Source organism: Ranitomeya imitator, chromosome 6 (assembly GCF_032444005.1).
Source record: "Ranitomeya imitator isolate aRanImi1 chromosome 6, aRanImi1.pri, whole genome shotgun sequence".
Taxonomy (NCBI): Eukaryota; Metazoa; Chordata; class Amphibia; order Anura; family Dendrobatidae; genus Ranitomeya; species Ranitomeya imitator.
In genome coordinates, this window is record NC_091287.1 from 365,599,356 (window position 1) to 365,613,614 (window position 14,259).

A 14,259-nucleotide genomic window follows, 5' to 3' on the forward strand; every position below is an offset into this window, starting at 1 on the left:
GGTCCACAGAGTCATGTTAGGTCTTGTTTTTTGCGGGACGAGTTGACGTTTTTATTGGTAACATTTTCGGGCACGTGACATTTTGTAATCGCTTATTATTCCGATTTTTGTGAGACAGAATGACCAAACACCAGCTATTCATGAATTTCTTTTGGGGGGGGGGCGTTTATACCGTTCCACGTTTGGTAAAATGGATAAAGCAGTTTTATTCTTTGGGTCAGTACGTTTACAGCGATATCTCTTTTATATCTTTTTTTATGTTTTGGCGCATTTTAAACGATAAAAACTATTTTATAGAAAAAATAATTATTTTTGCATCACTTTATTCTGAGGACTGTAATTTAATTTTTTCACTAATAATGCTGTATGGTGGCGTGTTTTTTGCGGGACAAGATGACGTTTTCAGCGGTACCATGGTTATTTATATCCGTCTTTTTGATCGCGTGTTATTCCACTTTTTGTTCGGCGGTATGATAATAAAGCGTTGTTTTTTGCCTCTTTATTTTTTTACGGTGTTCACTGAAGGGGTTAACTAGTGGGACAATTTTATAGGTGGGGTCGTTACGGACGCAGCGATAATAAATGTGTACTTTTATTGTGTTTTTTAATCAGATAAAGAAATATATTTATGGGAACAATATATAATTTTTTTTTTTCTTTATTTAGGAATTTTTTAAAAACATTTTTTTTACACATCTAAAAAAAATTTTTTTTCGTCCCAGGGAGGACATCACTGTATAGTGACAGATTGCTGATCTGACACTTTGCAGAGCACTGTGTCAGATCAGCGATCTGGCTTGCCCTGCTGCTTAGTTACCAGAGCCTGCTCTGGACCCGGAAGTACTCCCTGCAGGACCCGGAAGTAGCCCCGCAGCCATTTTGGATCCGGGGCCTACAGGGAGGAGACGCTTGTCTCAGGGAAGCCCGCAGGGAGCCACCTTCCTGCGCGATGCTTCCCTATACCATCTTGTTTGATCGCGGTGTGCCGGGGGTTAATGTGCCGGGAGCGGTCCATGACCGCTCCTGGCACATAGTGCCGGATGTCAGCTGCGATAGTCAGCTGACACCCAGCCGCGATCGGCCACGCTCCCCCCGGGAGCGTGGCCGATCGCGTATGACGTACTATCCCGTCACTGGGAATTAAGTCCCAGGTCACCTTGACGGGATAGTACGTCATATGGGATTAAGGGGTTAAAGAGACAATTTTTTTGAGACCCTCCACGTTTCTTCCAAGGGGGATTGTGGTGCATGCAAATTAAGGCCAGGCCTTGCATTCACTTCATGGACAAAATTTATGGTAATAAAAAAGAAATAATAATAATGTGAACTTTTGTTTCATGTGGCCATCCAGTATGTGGTTTCATAGGGTTATTGGAGTGCATGTAACATTGGTGCAGGGCAAGCCTTGCATTCAGTGCATAAGCAAACAGTATGGGAGACACACATTTTTCTAATGGGAACAATTTTGCCATAAGGTTATCTATAATATAACGCTGGGAGCGTCATTCTGTCCGAAGCCTTTATAGACTGCGCAGTCGCAAGCGCCGGCGCAGTCTGGCCCACACAGAGTGACGCTCCCAGGAGATCGCGGTATGCGTAAGCACTGAACGCATACCGCGATCTCCACCGGAGAGTCAGGGACCGTGGACGCGCCAGGAGGGAGGGTAAGTATATTCACCTGTCCTCCGTTCCAGCGCTGCGTGCGGCTCCGTCTTCCGGCTCCTCTGCTGTGACAGAGTCCAGTCACAGGCAGAGGAGCCGGAGTGTGTGTTCAAGAAAATGGCGCCGGAAAGCGCGGACTGCGCAGGCGCCGATTCCTGCTGCCGGAATCGGCGCCTGCGCAGTCCGCGCTTTCCGGTGCCATTTTCTTGAACACACACTCCGGCTCCACTGCAGGTGTGTCTTCAAGAAAATGGCGCCGGAGAGCGCGGACTGCTCAGGCGCCGATTCCTGCTGCCGGAATCGGCGTCTGCGCTTTCCGGCGCCATTTTCTTGAAGACACACCTGCAGTGGAGCCGGACGATAGGTGAGTATGGTATTTTTTTTTTTTTTATATGGCAGCAGCATACGGGGGCATATAATACAATAGTGGCGCAGGATGGGAGCAGCACATGACAGAACGGGCGCAGGATGGGAGCAGCACATGACAGAACGGGCGCAGAATGGCAGCGGGATGGGAGCAGCACATGACAGAACGGGCGCAGGATGACAGCAGCACATGACAGAACGGGCGCAGGATGGCAGCAGCACATGACAGAACGGGCGCAGGATGGCAGCAGCGCATGACATAACGGGCGCAGGATGGCAGCAGGATGGGAGCAGCACATGACAGAACGGGCGCAGGATGGCAGCAGCGCATGACAGAACGGGCGCAGGATGGCAGCAGCACATGACAGAACGGGTGCAGGATGGCAGCAGCACATGACAGAACGGGCGCAGGATGACAGCAGCACATGACAGAACGGGCGCAGGATGGCAGCAGCACATGACAGAACGGGCGCAGGATGACAGCAGCACATGACAGAACGGGCGCAGGATGACAGCAGCGCATGACAGAACGGGCGCAGGATGGCAGCAGCGCATGACAGAACGGGCGCAGGATGGCAGCAGCGCATGACAGAATGGGCGCAGGATGGCAGCAGCGCATGACAGAATGGGCGCAGGATGGGAGCAGCGCATGACAGAACGGGCGCAGGATGGCAGCAGCGCATGACAGAACGGGCGCAGGATGGCAGCAGCGCATGACAGAACGGGCGCAGGATGGCAGCAGCGCATGACAGAACTGGTGCAGGATGGGAGCAGCGCATGACAGAACGGGCGCAGGATGGCAGCAGCGCATGACAGAACGGGCGCAGGATGGCAGCAGCGCATGACAGAACGGGCGCAGGATGGGAGCAGCGCATGACAGAACGGGCGCAGGATGGCAGCAGCGCATGACAGAACGGGCGCAGGATGGCAGCAGCGCATGACAGAACGGGCGCAGGATGGCAGCAGCGCATGACAGAACGGGCGCAGGATGGCAGCAGCTCATGACAGAACGGGCGCAGGATGGCAGCAGCACATGACAGAACGGGCGCAGGATGGCAGCAGCACATGATGGAGACCATATACCAATATAAATGCTCGCCATCCGGGCGTAGAACGGGTTCAATAGCTAGTTATTATTATAATGGTTATTATAAGATTATTATTGTATTATTTTATTATTATTAGGTGGTAAAGTACATCTGCTGAAACAGTTATTGTGGTGCATGTAACATTGGTGCGGGGCAGGCCTTGCATTTAATGCATAAACAAACAGTATGGGACACACGCTCTCTTCTAGTGGGAACAATTTTGTCATGAGTAGTGTTGAGCCACCTCCCTAGTGTTCAGATTCGGTTCGTCGAACAGGGAGGTGTTCGTCGAACACCGTTGAACCCCATTGAAACCAATGGCAGGCAAACACATACAAACACATGGAAACACATAGAAAACACCTTAAAAGGAGTCCAAAAGCTGACAAACTGCTCTGAAAACAACAAACATGGAAAAGTCACAACTACATATAGTCATGCGAAAAGAAAAGAGGTGGAGGAGTAAAAGGAGGAGGAGACACAGATATAGGCATGTCATGCCCTTCTAAACTCAAGAAAGGCTGGAGTAAAAATCTAAACTCACTCTACCAACACCCAGATGTCTTAAAAAAAATAAATATCTTTAGGTAGAATGGCGGCGGGTCCATTCAGAACACTTTCCTTAGAAGACATAGTGGTACCCCCATTGGGAGTTGTGCCAAAAAATGAACTCAATACATTCAGACTAACCCACCATTTGTCATATCCAAGGGGCAGGTCAGTAAATGACAACATTGACGCGGAACCAAGTACAGTACTATGTACTGTACCTTCTTTGACGAGGCAATCAGGCGGGTCAAGAAGTTGGTAAGGGGCACCCTAATGGCCAAAACAGACATTGAGGGGGCGTTCCGGTTACTACCTGTGCCTCCGAATAGTTTCCTCCCATTGGGCTGCTTCTGTGAAGGAGCATACTACATAGATCGATGTTTGCGCATGGGGTGCTCCATATCCTGCTCACTATTTGAGGCGTTTAGTTGCTTCCTCGAATGTGTCATCATGGACGTTTCTAAGGCGGCACATATTATCCATTACCTCGACGACTTCTTATGCCTGGGCCAAAAGATTAGCCACAGTGTGAAAACACGCGGTAGTCCACCTGTGAGAAGGAGAGAGCTGGAGGGAGAGTGGACACCCCAGAGCCGAGGGGTTAGATTGAGAAAGAAAGAAGGCAGTGTAGCTTGCTTCATGGGTGGGGTACTCTGCTGAGTAGCAGAAATTGCTACTAGGCCCAAAAGGATTTCCTGGGCCAGATGCCGTTACAAAATAGTAGTTCGGTAAACAGGCGGTGTAGCTTGCTTCATGGGTGGGGTACGCTGCTGAGTATCACTAAATTCTACTACGCCCAAATGGATTTCCTGGCCTAGATGCCATTAAAAAATAGTACTTAGGTAAACAGGCGGTGTAGCTTGCTTCATGGGTGAAGTACGCTGCTGAGTAGCACCAAATTCTATTAGGCCCAAAAGGATTTCCTGGACTACATGCCGTTAAAAATAGTACTTAGGTAAACAGGCGGTGGGTGGCTGGGCTACTCTGCTGACTAGCAGACACTGAAGCTTTGGAGCAGACCTGAATCCCAGGCCATAGTATGAGGAAACAACTCTGCAGATGACCCCACCCACCTGGAATTGATGATGGCAGCGTCATGTAAAACTCCGCAATGGGACTAAATAAGAGTCTCTATTTTTTCCAAAAATTCTGCCACAGACTCCACTTAAGTGGCATTAATTTCGCCAGAGTTTTTAAAAACAGTTGGTGAGCTGATTTTCAAAAATCATCAAGCTTTTAGTCTCCCCAAAATGACACAGGGGTAGAAAAGTCCTTGTGGATCCAGGATTTGCTCATCTTGATGAACGTTAGTCTGTCTACATTGTTATTGGACAGCCGCGTGCGCTTATCTGTCAGCACACCACCAGCAGCGCTGAACACACGTTCAGAGAGAACGCTGGCTGCGGGGCACGACAAGATCTCCAAGGCGTGAGTGGTGAGCTCAGGCCATTTTTCAAGATTGGAAGCCCAAGATGAGCAAGGGTCCAGTTCCACAGTCATAGCATCGATGTTAACTTGGAGATACTCTTGTACCATCCTTTCTAGGCGTTGGCTTTGCATTAGACTTCTTGTCTCCTGTGGCCTTGCAAAGGATGGTCTAAAAAATCTTGAAACGATTGGAAAAAATTGCTGTTACCACCAGATACGATGTTACTGTTACGGTTTGAGTGATGACTCGATAGTCCCACGGTTGGCAAGTTAGAACTCAGAGATTGACTACGTGCACCACTGGTGTTTTGTGGAAAAGCAGATGTTAGATTCTGTAACAGTCTCTGCTGATACTCCTGCATGCGTGAATCCCTTTCTATGGCAGGAATTATTTAGCCAAATTTGCTTTTGTACCAGGGATCTAAGAGTGTGGCAACCCAGTAGTCGGCATTACTTCAGATTCTGACAATCCGAGAGTCATGTTGCAGGTAGTGCAGCAAGAAGGCACTCATATGTCTTGCGCATCCAGGAGGACCAAGTCCTTGTTGTCTTGGTGGTGGCGATGTGAGAATCATGCTTCCTTCGTCTGCCCTCTCCCCCCAACCTCGCACAACAGAAATTTGATCAAGGTCTCCCTCATCTGATGAGTCTTTCATGCCCAGCGCCAGTTCATCCTCCACTTCTTCCTCGCCTCCTGCACCTTCCTCAACAGTTTGGCTGCTACCATGCGCCCTCTGTAATCCCTCTCCCCCAGCCTCCAATGCAAGCCGCCTTGGTGCTACCAACCTTCTTGACCTTGGAGATATGATCCCTTTCGCATACGACTCCTGTTCTTCTTCCTCCTCCTTTTCCTCCTCCTCCTCTTGTTCCACCACCTGACTCCGAACACTGTGTAAGGTGTGCTCCAGCATGTAAATCACTGGAATGGTCATGCTGATAATGGCATCGTCAGCACTAAACATCTTCGTTGCTATTTCAAAACTGTGCAGAAGGGTGCATAGGTCCCTGATCTGAGGCCACTCCTGTAGCGTGATTTGCCCCACTTCTGGATCTCGTTGGCCCAGGCTATACGTCATAAAGTATTGCACCATGGCTCGTCGGTTCTGCCACAGTCGCTGCATCTTGTGCAGAGTTGAATTCCACCGTGTGGGCACATCGCATTCTAGCCGGTGAACTGGCAGGCTGAACGACTTCTGTAGAGATGCAAGTCGTCGAGCTGCGGGATGCAAACAGCGGAAGTGAGCACACAGCGACTGTGCCCTCTGCAGAAGCCCATCTAGTCCGGGATAGTGGGATAAAAATTGCTGGACAACCATGTTAAAAATGTGAGCCATACAAGGCACGTGTGTGACATTGCCCCGGCGAATGGCCGCACCCAGGTTTGCAGCATTGTCGCACACAGCGTTCCCTGGCTGCAGGTTGAGTGGAGACAACCATTGATGGAACTCGGTCTCCAGAGCTGACCACAACTCCTCTGCTGTGTGACTCACATTTCCCAGACATTTCAATGTAAACACTCCCTGATGCCATTGAGTCCTGGTGACAGCATAGTGAGGAGGTGTGCAGGATTCCTTCTGCGCAGTTACAACGCGGGGGGCATTACCAGACAGGCTTTGGGCGCAGGTGGAGGACCGAGAGGAGGTTGAGGAGGCAGAAGCAGTGGAGGAACTTCTAGAAACAGGGGATCGACAAGCAACTGGTGGCGACGGCAAGATTTGGACAGCAGCCCCTTCTCCTGATGTCGCCGTAGTTACCCAGTGCCCAGTCACCGGCATGTAACGCCCCTGTCCATGTCTACTCGTCCAAGTGTCTGTGGTGAAATGCACCCTGTCACACACAGAGTTTCTCCAGAAAGCGGTGATGTTGTGTGCGACATGCTGGTGTAGCGCAGGCACAGCTTTCCTTGAGAAGTAGTGGCGACTGGGCATCTGGTACTGGGGCACTGCGACAGACATAAGGTCTCGAAAATCCTCTGTGTCCACCAGGCGGAAAGGCAGCATTTCTGTAGTCAACAGCTTGCTGATGGAGAAATTCAACCTCTTAGCTTTGTCATGGCTAGGAGGAAATGGTCTTTTACTTGTCCACATCTGAGGGCTGGCTGCCGTACTTAGACGGAGTTGAGTAGGGTGTCCCCGGCAAACTGCTGGTCTGTGAGGAAGGTGCAGGCGGAGATGTTATGTTGCCTTGATCAAAATGTGGTGTCGATGTCGGAGAGCGCTCAACACCAGCAGGTGTTTCCACTAGCAAATGTCCTGACGACCTGTCAATCACACTAACTGTTGCGGGTAAAAAGGTGGAAGGTCTGCATCCAAAACCATGTGTGACTGCTGTCCCCACAGTCACAGAGGATGAAGAGGATGTGGATGCACTTAATGGGGCAGATGGTGGTTGACCCGACCCAATAAGCCGCATTGTAGCACAGTGAGTTTCCCACTGCAACTTATGCCTCATATCCATGTGATGGTTCATGCATGAAGTACTCAAGCTAGTGATTTTTTGGCCTCTACTGAGATTTTGTTGACAAATCTTACAGACAACATGAGTTGGGTCATCCTTTGCGATGTCAAAAAATGCCCAGGCTATGCAAGGCTTAGAGCCCGTGCGACCTGAAGAGCCACCATGACTTCTGGTCTGAGGCACAGTTGGGGTTGAGGATGCACTTGCTGACGTGCTTCCAGTACTCCATCTCTGTCCAGGAAGGCACACCGTTACCTCGTCGTCAGACTCGTCACTAGCATCCTCCTCCACCTCCTCTGCTGACCTCATGGACTGAGGGTTGACAGTAAGTGGGGTCTACAACCTCATCATCATCCTGTGTGTTCTCACACCCATCGTCCTCAGAGCCAACCTCTTCCTGTCCCGACCGAAAAGTCAAGTTTTCGTTCCAATCAGGTATCTCAGTCTCATCATCATCTTCCTCATTGTCTCCACCAACAGGAGTTAGTTTGGGAACGAGGGTCTACATTATGCTCAGAACCTCCTTCATCAGCCTGGATCCGACTCACAAAGATTCTGGGCATCAGTGCAGATCATTTCCTCGTCTGGATTCACAGAAGCTCTGGAGCAGACCTCTGATTCCCAGGCTATAGTATGCGTAAATAGCTCTACAGACTCAACCATGTGTGTTACCCCATGCTCAGACGGGCAGCTGGAGACTTGGGAGCTGTGGGGAAGCAAGTGCGATTGGGGTGACAACTCTGAGGACTGGAGTAGTTGTGATGTTGAAGTTGACACGGAGGAGAGCCCACTTGAATGAGCACTTGATATCCGTTCAAGCACCTGCTGTTTTTGTGCCTCATCTGGAATTTTTGGCAATGCTTGTAGCGATGGTCGTAAGAAAGGGATCATATCAGATTGTCCACGAAAAGAAGTAGACATCTTACTTTGGCTGGAAGATGGTGTTTCTTCTGCAGATGTTTCTGTTGCTTTACCACCTACCCCACGGACACAACCTTTTTTTTCCCTTTCCAACACGCCTATTCCCCTTTGCACCATCAGCAGGCCTTTTGCCACTCATTTTAGTGCTTAACTAATTGGCAACTGTGTATCTGTAGTTGTTGGCACAACATCCAATGGAAGGCCCAAAACTAATAACTGGATTAGATGCAGTGAAAATAGAGATACACAGGCGGTATAGTTTGTTTCACAGGTGGGCTAGTCTGTTGACGTGCAGACACTGCTCCTAGGCGCTAAACTACTAACTGGATTAGATGCAGTGAAAATAGAGATACACAGGCGGTATAGTTTGTTTCACAGGCGGGCTACTCTGCTGACGTGCAGACACTGCTCCTAGGCCGTAAACTAATAACTGGATTAGATGCAGTGAAAATAGAGATACACAGGCGGTATAGTTTTGTTTCACAGGCGGGCTACTCTGCTGACGTGCAGAAACTGCTCCTAGGCCCTAAACTAATAACTGGATTAGATGCAGTGAAAATAGAGATACACAGGCGGTATAGTTTGTTTCACAGGTGGGCTACTCTGCTGACGTGCAGACACTGCTCCTAGGCCCTAAACTATTAACTGGATTAGATGCAGTGAAAATAGAGATACACAGGCGGTATAGTTTGTTTCACAGGCGGGCTACTCAGATGACTATCAGACAATGCTACTAGCCCAAAAGGATTGGCTGAGCTAGATTACACCAAATGCTGTGACAAACACTTGCACAGCACAGACCTGCCTGGCAAACAGTGCTATGAACTGCTGTAGCCTACCCTGAAAAGGGCTGATATTACAACTAGTCCCGACTCTTCCCGACTCCCTAAACCTATCTCTCTGACAATTCCCTCCAAAAAAACACTCTTTGTCTGTATAGCGGCCACAGCAGCAGCGGTGTCGTCTAACACTAAGCTGCAGCAGTGAGGAAATGGAGGCGATGGGGCAAATGGCTGGTTCTTATAGGGCAAGGACATGTGACATACACAGCCAATGACACATGCCCTTGCTAGTGTGCATCACATGCACATTGCTGTGTGTGTGCGCACTGCTGATAGGCTGAGAGACTGCACCGCCCCACTGTAAATGCGGGAAAGAAAAAAAAAATGGAGATTGGCGTTATTTCAGCACAGATCTTTCCCCCGCCCCCCCTGCCCACTATACACTGAAACAGTCTATTAACAATGATAAACAGTTTTAATGTGCAAATCAAGCGAGGCTTTTGCTGAACGAACAGTTATCGAACAGAAACTCGAACAGCCAAATTTTAAGCAAATTATTCGGGTTCGTCGAACGACTCGAACACATCCCAAAACAGCTCGAATTTGAGATTGGCGATCAGTTCGACTCAAACACCGCTCATCTCTAGTCATGAGGCGGTAAAGTACGTTTGCTTATTGGGGTGCATGTAACTTTGGGACAGGCCAGACCTTGCATTCAATGCATGAGAAAACAGTATGGGAGACACACTTTCTTCTAATGGGGACAATTTTGGCATGAGGCCGTAAAGTACATCTGCTGAAAGGCTTATTGGGGTGCATGTAATATTGGTGAGGGGCAGGCCTTGGATTCAATGCATAAGCAATCAGTATGGGAGACACACTTCTAATGGGAACAATTTTGACATGAGGCCCTCAAGTACATCTGCAGAAACGGTTATTGGGGTGCATGTAACTTTGGGGAAGGGCAGGCCTTGCATTCAATGCAGTATTTTTTCAGGAGGCCCTCCCGTACGTCTCGTGAAAGGGGTATTGGAGTGCGCCATAATTTTTGGCAGCCCAGCTACTCACTGCATAGGCAATAACAGTATAGGAGACCCACTGTTTAATGGCCTTTTAAGAGCATTAATGCCATCCGATGCCCCTCGAAAAATAGGTTCTGTGACTTGAGTCCCTCCTTCATAAATGAAACAAGATGTGTCTGCTTATGTGTCACATAACACATGGCCAGCTACGGTTGTTAAATGTTACAATGACATTACCCAGTGAATGCATTTACATTGGTTGAAAGCAATGCTAAAGATGAAAAACGCATCAAAAACCCTGCGTGTGAACATAGCCCAAGTGGTGGTGGAACATTTTTGGTTGGAGTTAGTTATTTTGCTTTATAAAATTCATTACGCTGATAAAGATGTTCCTTAACATATTTCTCAGCAAAATCCATTTTGCTTTCGTTTTTGTATGTTTTTTGGTGTGCCTGTTAAAATGGCGTGAAACTCTGACAACATTGTTTACAGCTGTGACCTAGGAATCAGAAATGCTTCTAGGGGCGATCCCCATGATGTTGCCGTGTCATTTGAGCAGTTTCATCATTTTCAGATATTTTTAGACCTTAAAAGGACCCTCGGGGGGATCGCGGTGAAAATGCTCAGGTTTTCCATAGACTTACATCGGGCTCGGGTCAAGTACCCGAGTATTCCAATTTGCTTGACCCAAGCCACGAGCATCGGAGGATTTTAGTGCTTACCCATCACTAGTCATCAGAGGAGAAAGTTGTTGGCCTGATAGATCATTCAGTGCAAACTTTTTGCTTTTTCTGTCGCTAACTGTGCTGCTGGTAATGCCACACATGCCACTTGTGGAGGAGGTATAACAGTGCTTGAAAGGTCTGGTGATGGTTGTATTAGTTGGTATCTCATGTATGAGAATTATTTTGCATTTTGTTGCAAAATAATTTTTTTTATGAAAATATGCAGCTTCTGCAACAGGAAAATAAGCCATGAACATCCAATCTTGAATAGACAAGGAACTACAGCTCGCTATTAGTACATTAAGTAACATCACTTTCTCACTTAGGAAAATCAATCCTACTAACAAGCAGAGGAAACCTCAAGTTTTCCTCCTCCCCCTTCTCATCAGTCTCATCTTTGTCAGGTAGGTCACACCATTGTGAACTATCTTGTCCATGTCATCATTGTAGTTCAACATTACTGCTTTCTCCTCCGTCCAAATATCCATCCCTGATTGTGTTGAGTAAACAGGTGTATTTTCCCAGTCATCCGCTTGTTTCCCAACTAAACTCTCATTTGGCCAAGTTACTGGTGGTGCAGTCACTCCTGTACCACCATGTGGAAACTGCTGCCTTTTGTGAAATGATTGCATGCACTCAACCTTGTGGGAAAATAGCCGACCCCCACTATTTGTTACAGAAAAGGGTGCTCGCTCTCTATTAAGTGAAGAAGGTAGAGTGCTCTCTCAACTTGTCTTCGATCTTCAAAGTGCACAGCACCAAAGACACCTGGAGCAATTATTTGGCATAGAAAATACATGAGTTTCATGCCCCATTGGTTGAATATTTTGAGTGCCAGCAGTGCACCGCCACTGGGACAAGTGGTAAATCCTCTCCAGCTGAGAGCTACCTCTGTTTTCACTGCCAGGAGGTGGTGAACTGTCCCCTCCTACACCTCTTCTTGATCAACAGACATGACCCCATTTCATACAGCCACATGGCTCAGCATTCATTCAATACACCAACCTCATTTGCACTTATGCAAGGCAATGAGCTGCAAAGCTATTATACAGCTTGAAAGCATGAATAAGAAAAGTTATACATTGTATGAGTTGCCGATGTGCATCAAGTGGCAAATCTCTAGCTGGTTACTTGTGAGCTACAGCTGGGAATTTTATAAGTTGCAATGCTGTATCATTCTGGCTCCCTTTTGGTCATGATAAGTAATGCATGCTCTCTGTATGGTGCATGTCCTGTGAGAGCGTTGTCATTGTGCACTGTGCACTTCGTGCAGAGACTATCCAAGCCCCTGAAATTAAGGTCATTCTTAATGCTTCATTTTAGAGAGGGTACAAAGGCTATGGTAGTGACTGTCTCAGCCCCCTGATGATGCCTTTTTTTAATATGCCAGCATGCACTGAAATTCTCAATTAAAACGTCATCAAAAAGGAAATGGCATGGGGTTGCCGCAACAGAGAGGAGCCAGAAGACGACCAGGCTCTCTGCTTTCTCTTACTCCTGCACTGATTAGAGCACTTCACCTTCTTATGAAATGGTGCAGGTTTCTTCTAGTAGTGCAGGAATTAATCTACTCAGTTGAGAGCTCCTGGAAACTTACCTACCTTACAGCTCTCAGCTGTTCAGTGTTGGCCACTCCCCTCGCCTATATAAACTGGACTCTGGCAACTAAGCATTGCCAGAGTTGACTTCATTTCTGTATTGTTCAGGAGTTGATGGTGGGTTGTTTGAGAAGGTGTTTGGTGGATTTATCGAAGACTTGCTAGGTTTAGGTTGTGTACAAATCCTCTCCTACTTTGGATTATCCCATCCTTCACTCCCCTGTGCCTCCCTCCGTTGTTTGTGATTGAATTTTTATATGATTGATATAATATTTTCCTTTATCCATGTTTGTATTATCTTTTTAGTCTGGTTGGTATATAGCCATACACTTCTACTTCCCTGGGTGGGAGAAGGGAACACATTGAGGGTGGATTCAGGATCTCAGCAAGGTACCTGGCCCCTGCCTCTTTACCATTAGAAGTAATCTGGATAGCAAGGATAGCTATGGCACCCCAGCATTTGGGACAGGGAATGAGCCCCTGGCCTAGGCATATGCTACAACAGAGTAGTGACAGGAAGTAGTAAAAAATAAGAAAAAGTTAGGGAAAGATAAGGAGTTTTTAATTCAAGTATATTAGAAAATATTTTGGATTATGGCATTAAATAGATTGTGGGATTTAGGATGAAAATTAATTTGTATTTCAGACCATCCTTTTAAGAAATATACCTGTTTTTTATGGCTATGGCCACTAGTCTGTAGGAGAATTGTAAACTGAAGATTGAATACATCATTCAACAGGTAAACTAGAGTAAAGCCTTCTTTGAAATCCAACATTGGCAGCTGATGAAGGACGCTTATCACCTGCTGAAGCCCTTTGAGGAGTTGACAAGTGTCATACCCCTCATATTTATCCTTGAAAAACATTTATTAATATGACGGGATGGAGGAAGAACAGCAACTTTAACCTGTTCATTGCTGCCTTTTGTCTGTTGGGGACCCTCAAAATACATGTGGCATGCTGCAGGATTTCGTAAATGAGGAGCAGAAGATTAATGTGGAGGGAGACATAGACTTGGCACTGGTAGGAAATGAGGCAGAAAGAATGAAAATGGCGACCCTACAATGATAACGAACCACCACAGCGGGGTGACAGAAGTGAACCAACAGAGCCCTCGTTCTTGCTGGCCAGCATGACAAGTCATGTGCTGGAATGCTTGTGGGATGACAGGTGATGATTAGTTGAATGACAGGGATGATTAGTTGAATAAAAAAACGGTCAGAGGAGCGCTAGGAACTAAAGGACACATGTTTATTAGGTGATTCCACATCCATTTGGGGAGGTGTCCACTGTTAAAACTCAAATAGCTATTAACATCCACACTTTTGAAGTGTTTGGCAGTAAAAAAACGTCCCTCAGCATCAACCTCCACCATTAAATCTAAAAATTGTATAGATGTACTGGAAGTATTTGCTGTAAAAGTGAGGTCCCAGGAGTTCAAATTCAAATTACGGAGAAATTCCAGAGCTTCTATCTCTGTACCAGTCCAGATTATAAATAGCTCGTCTATGAAACGACGGTATAGGGCTATTTTGCTACTAGCCAGGTGCGACTGCGTGATGAAAACAGATTCAAAGGCCCCCATATACAAGTTTGCGTAACTGGGGGCGAATCTCGTCCCCATTGCGCAGCCCTTGACCTGGCGGGAAAAAAAAGGCTCA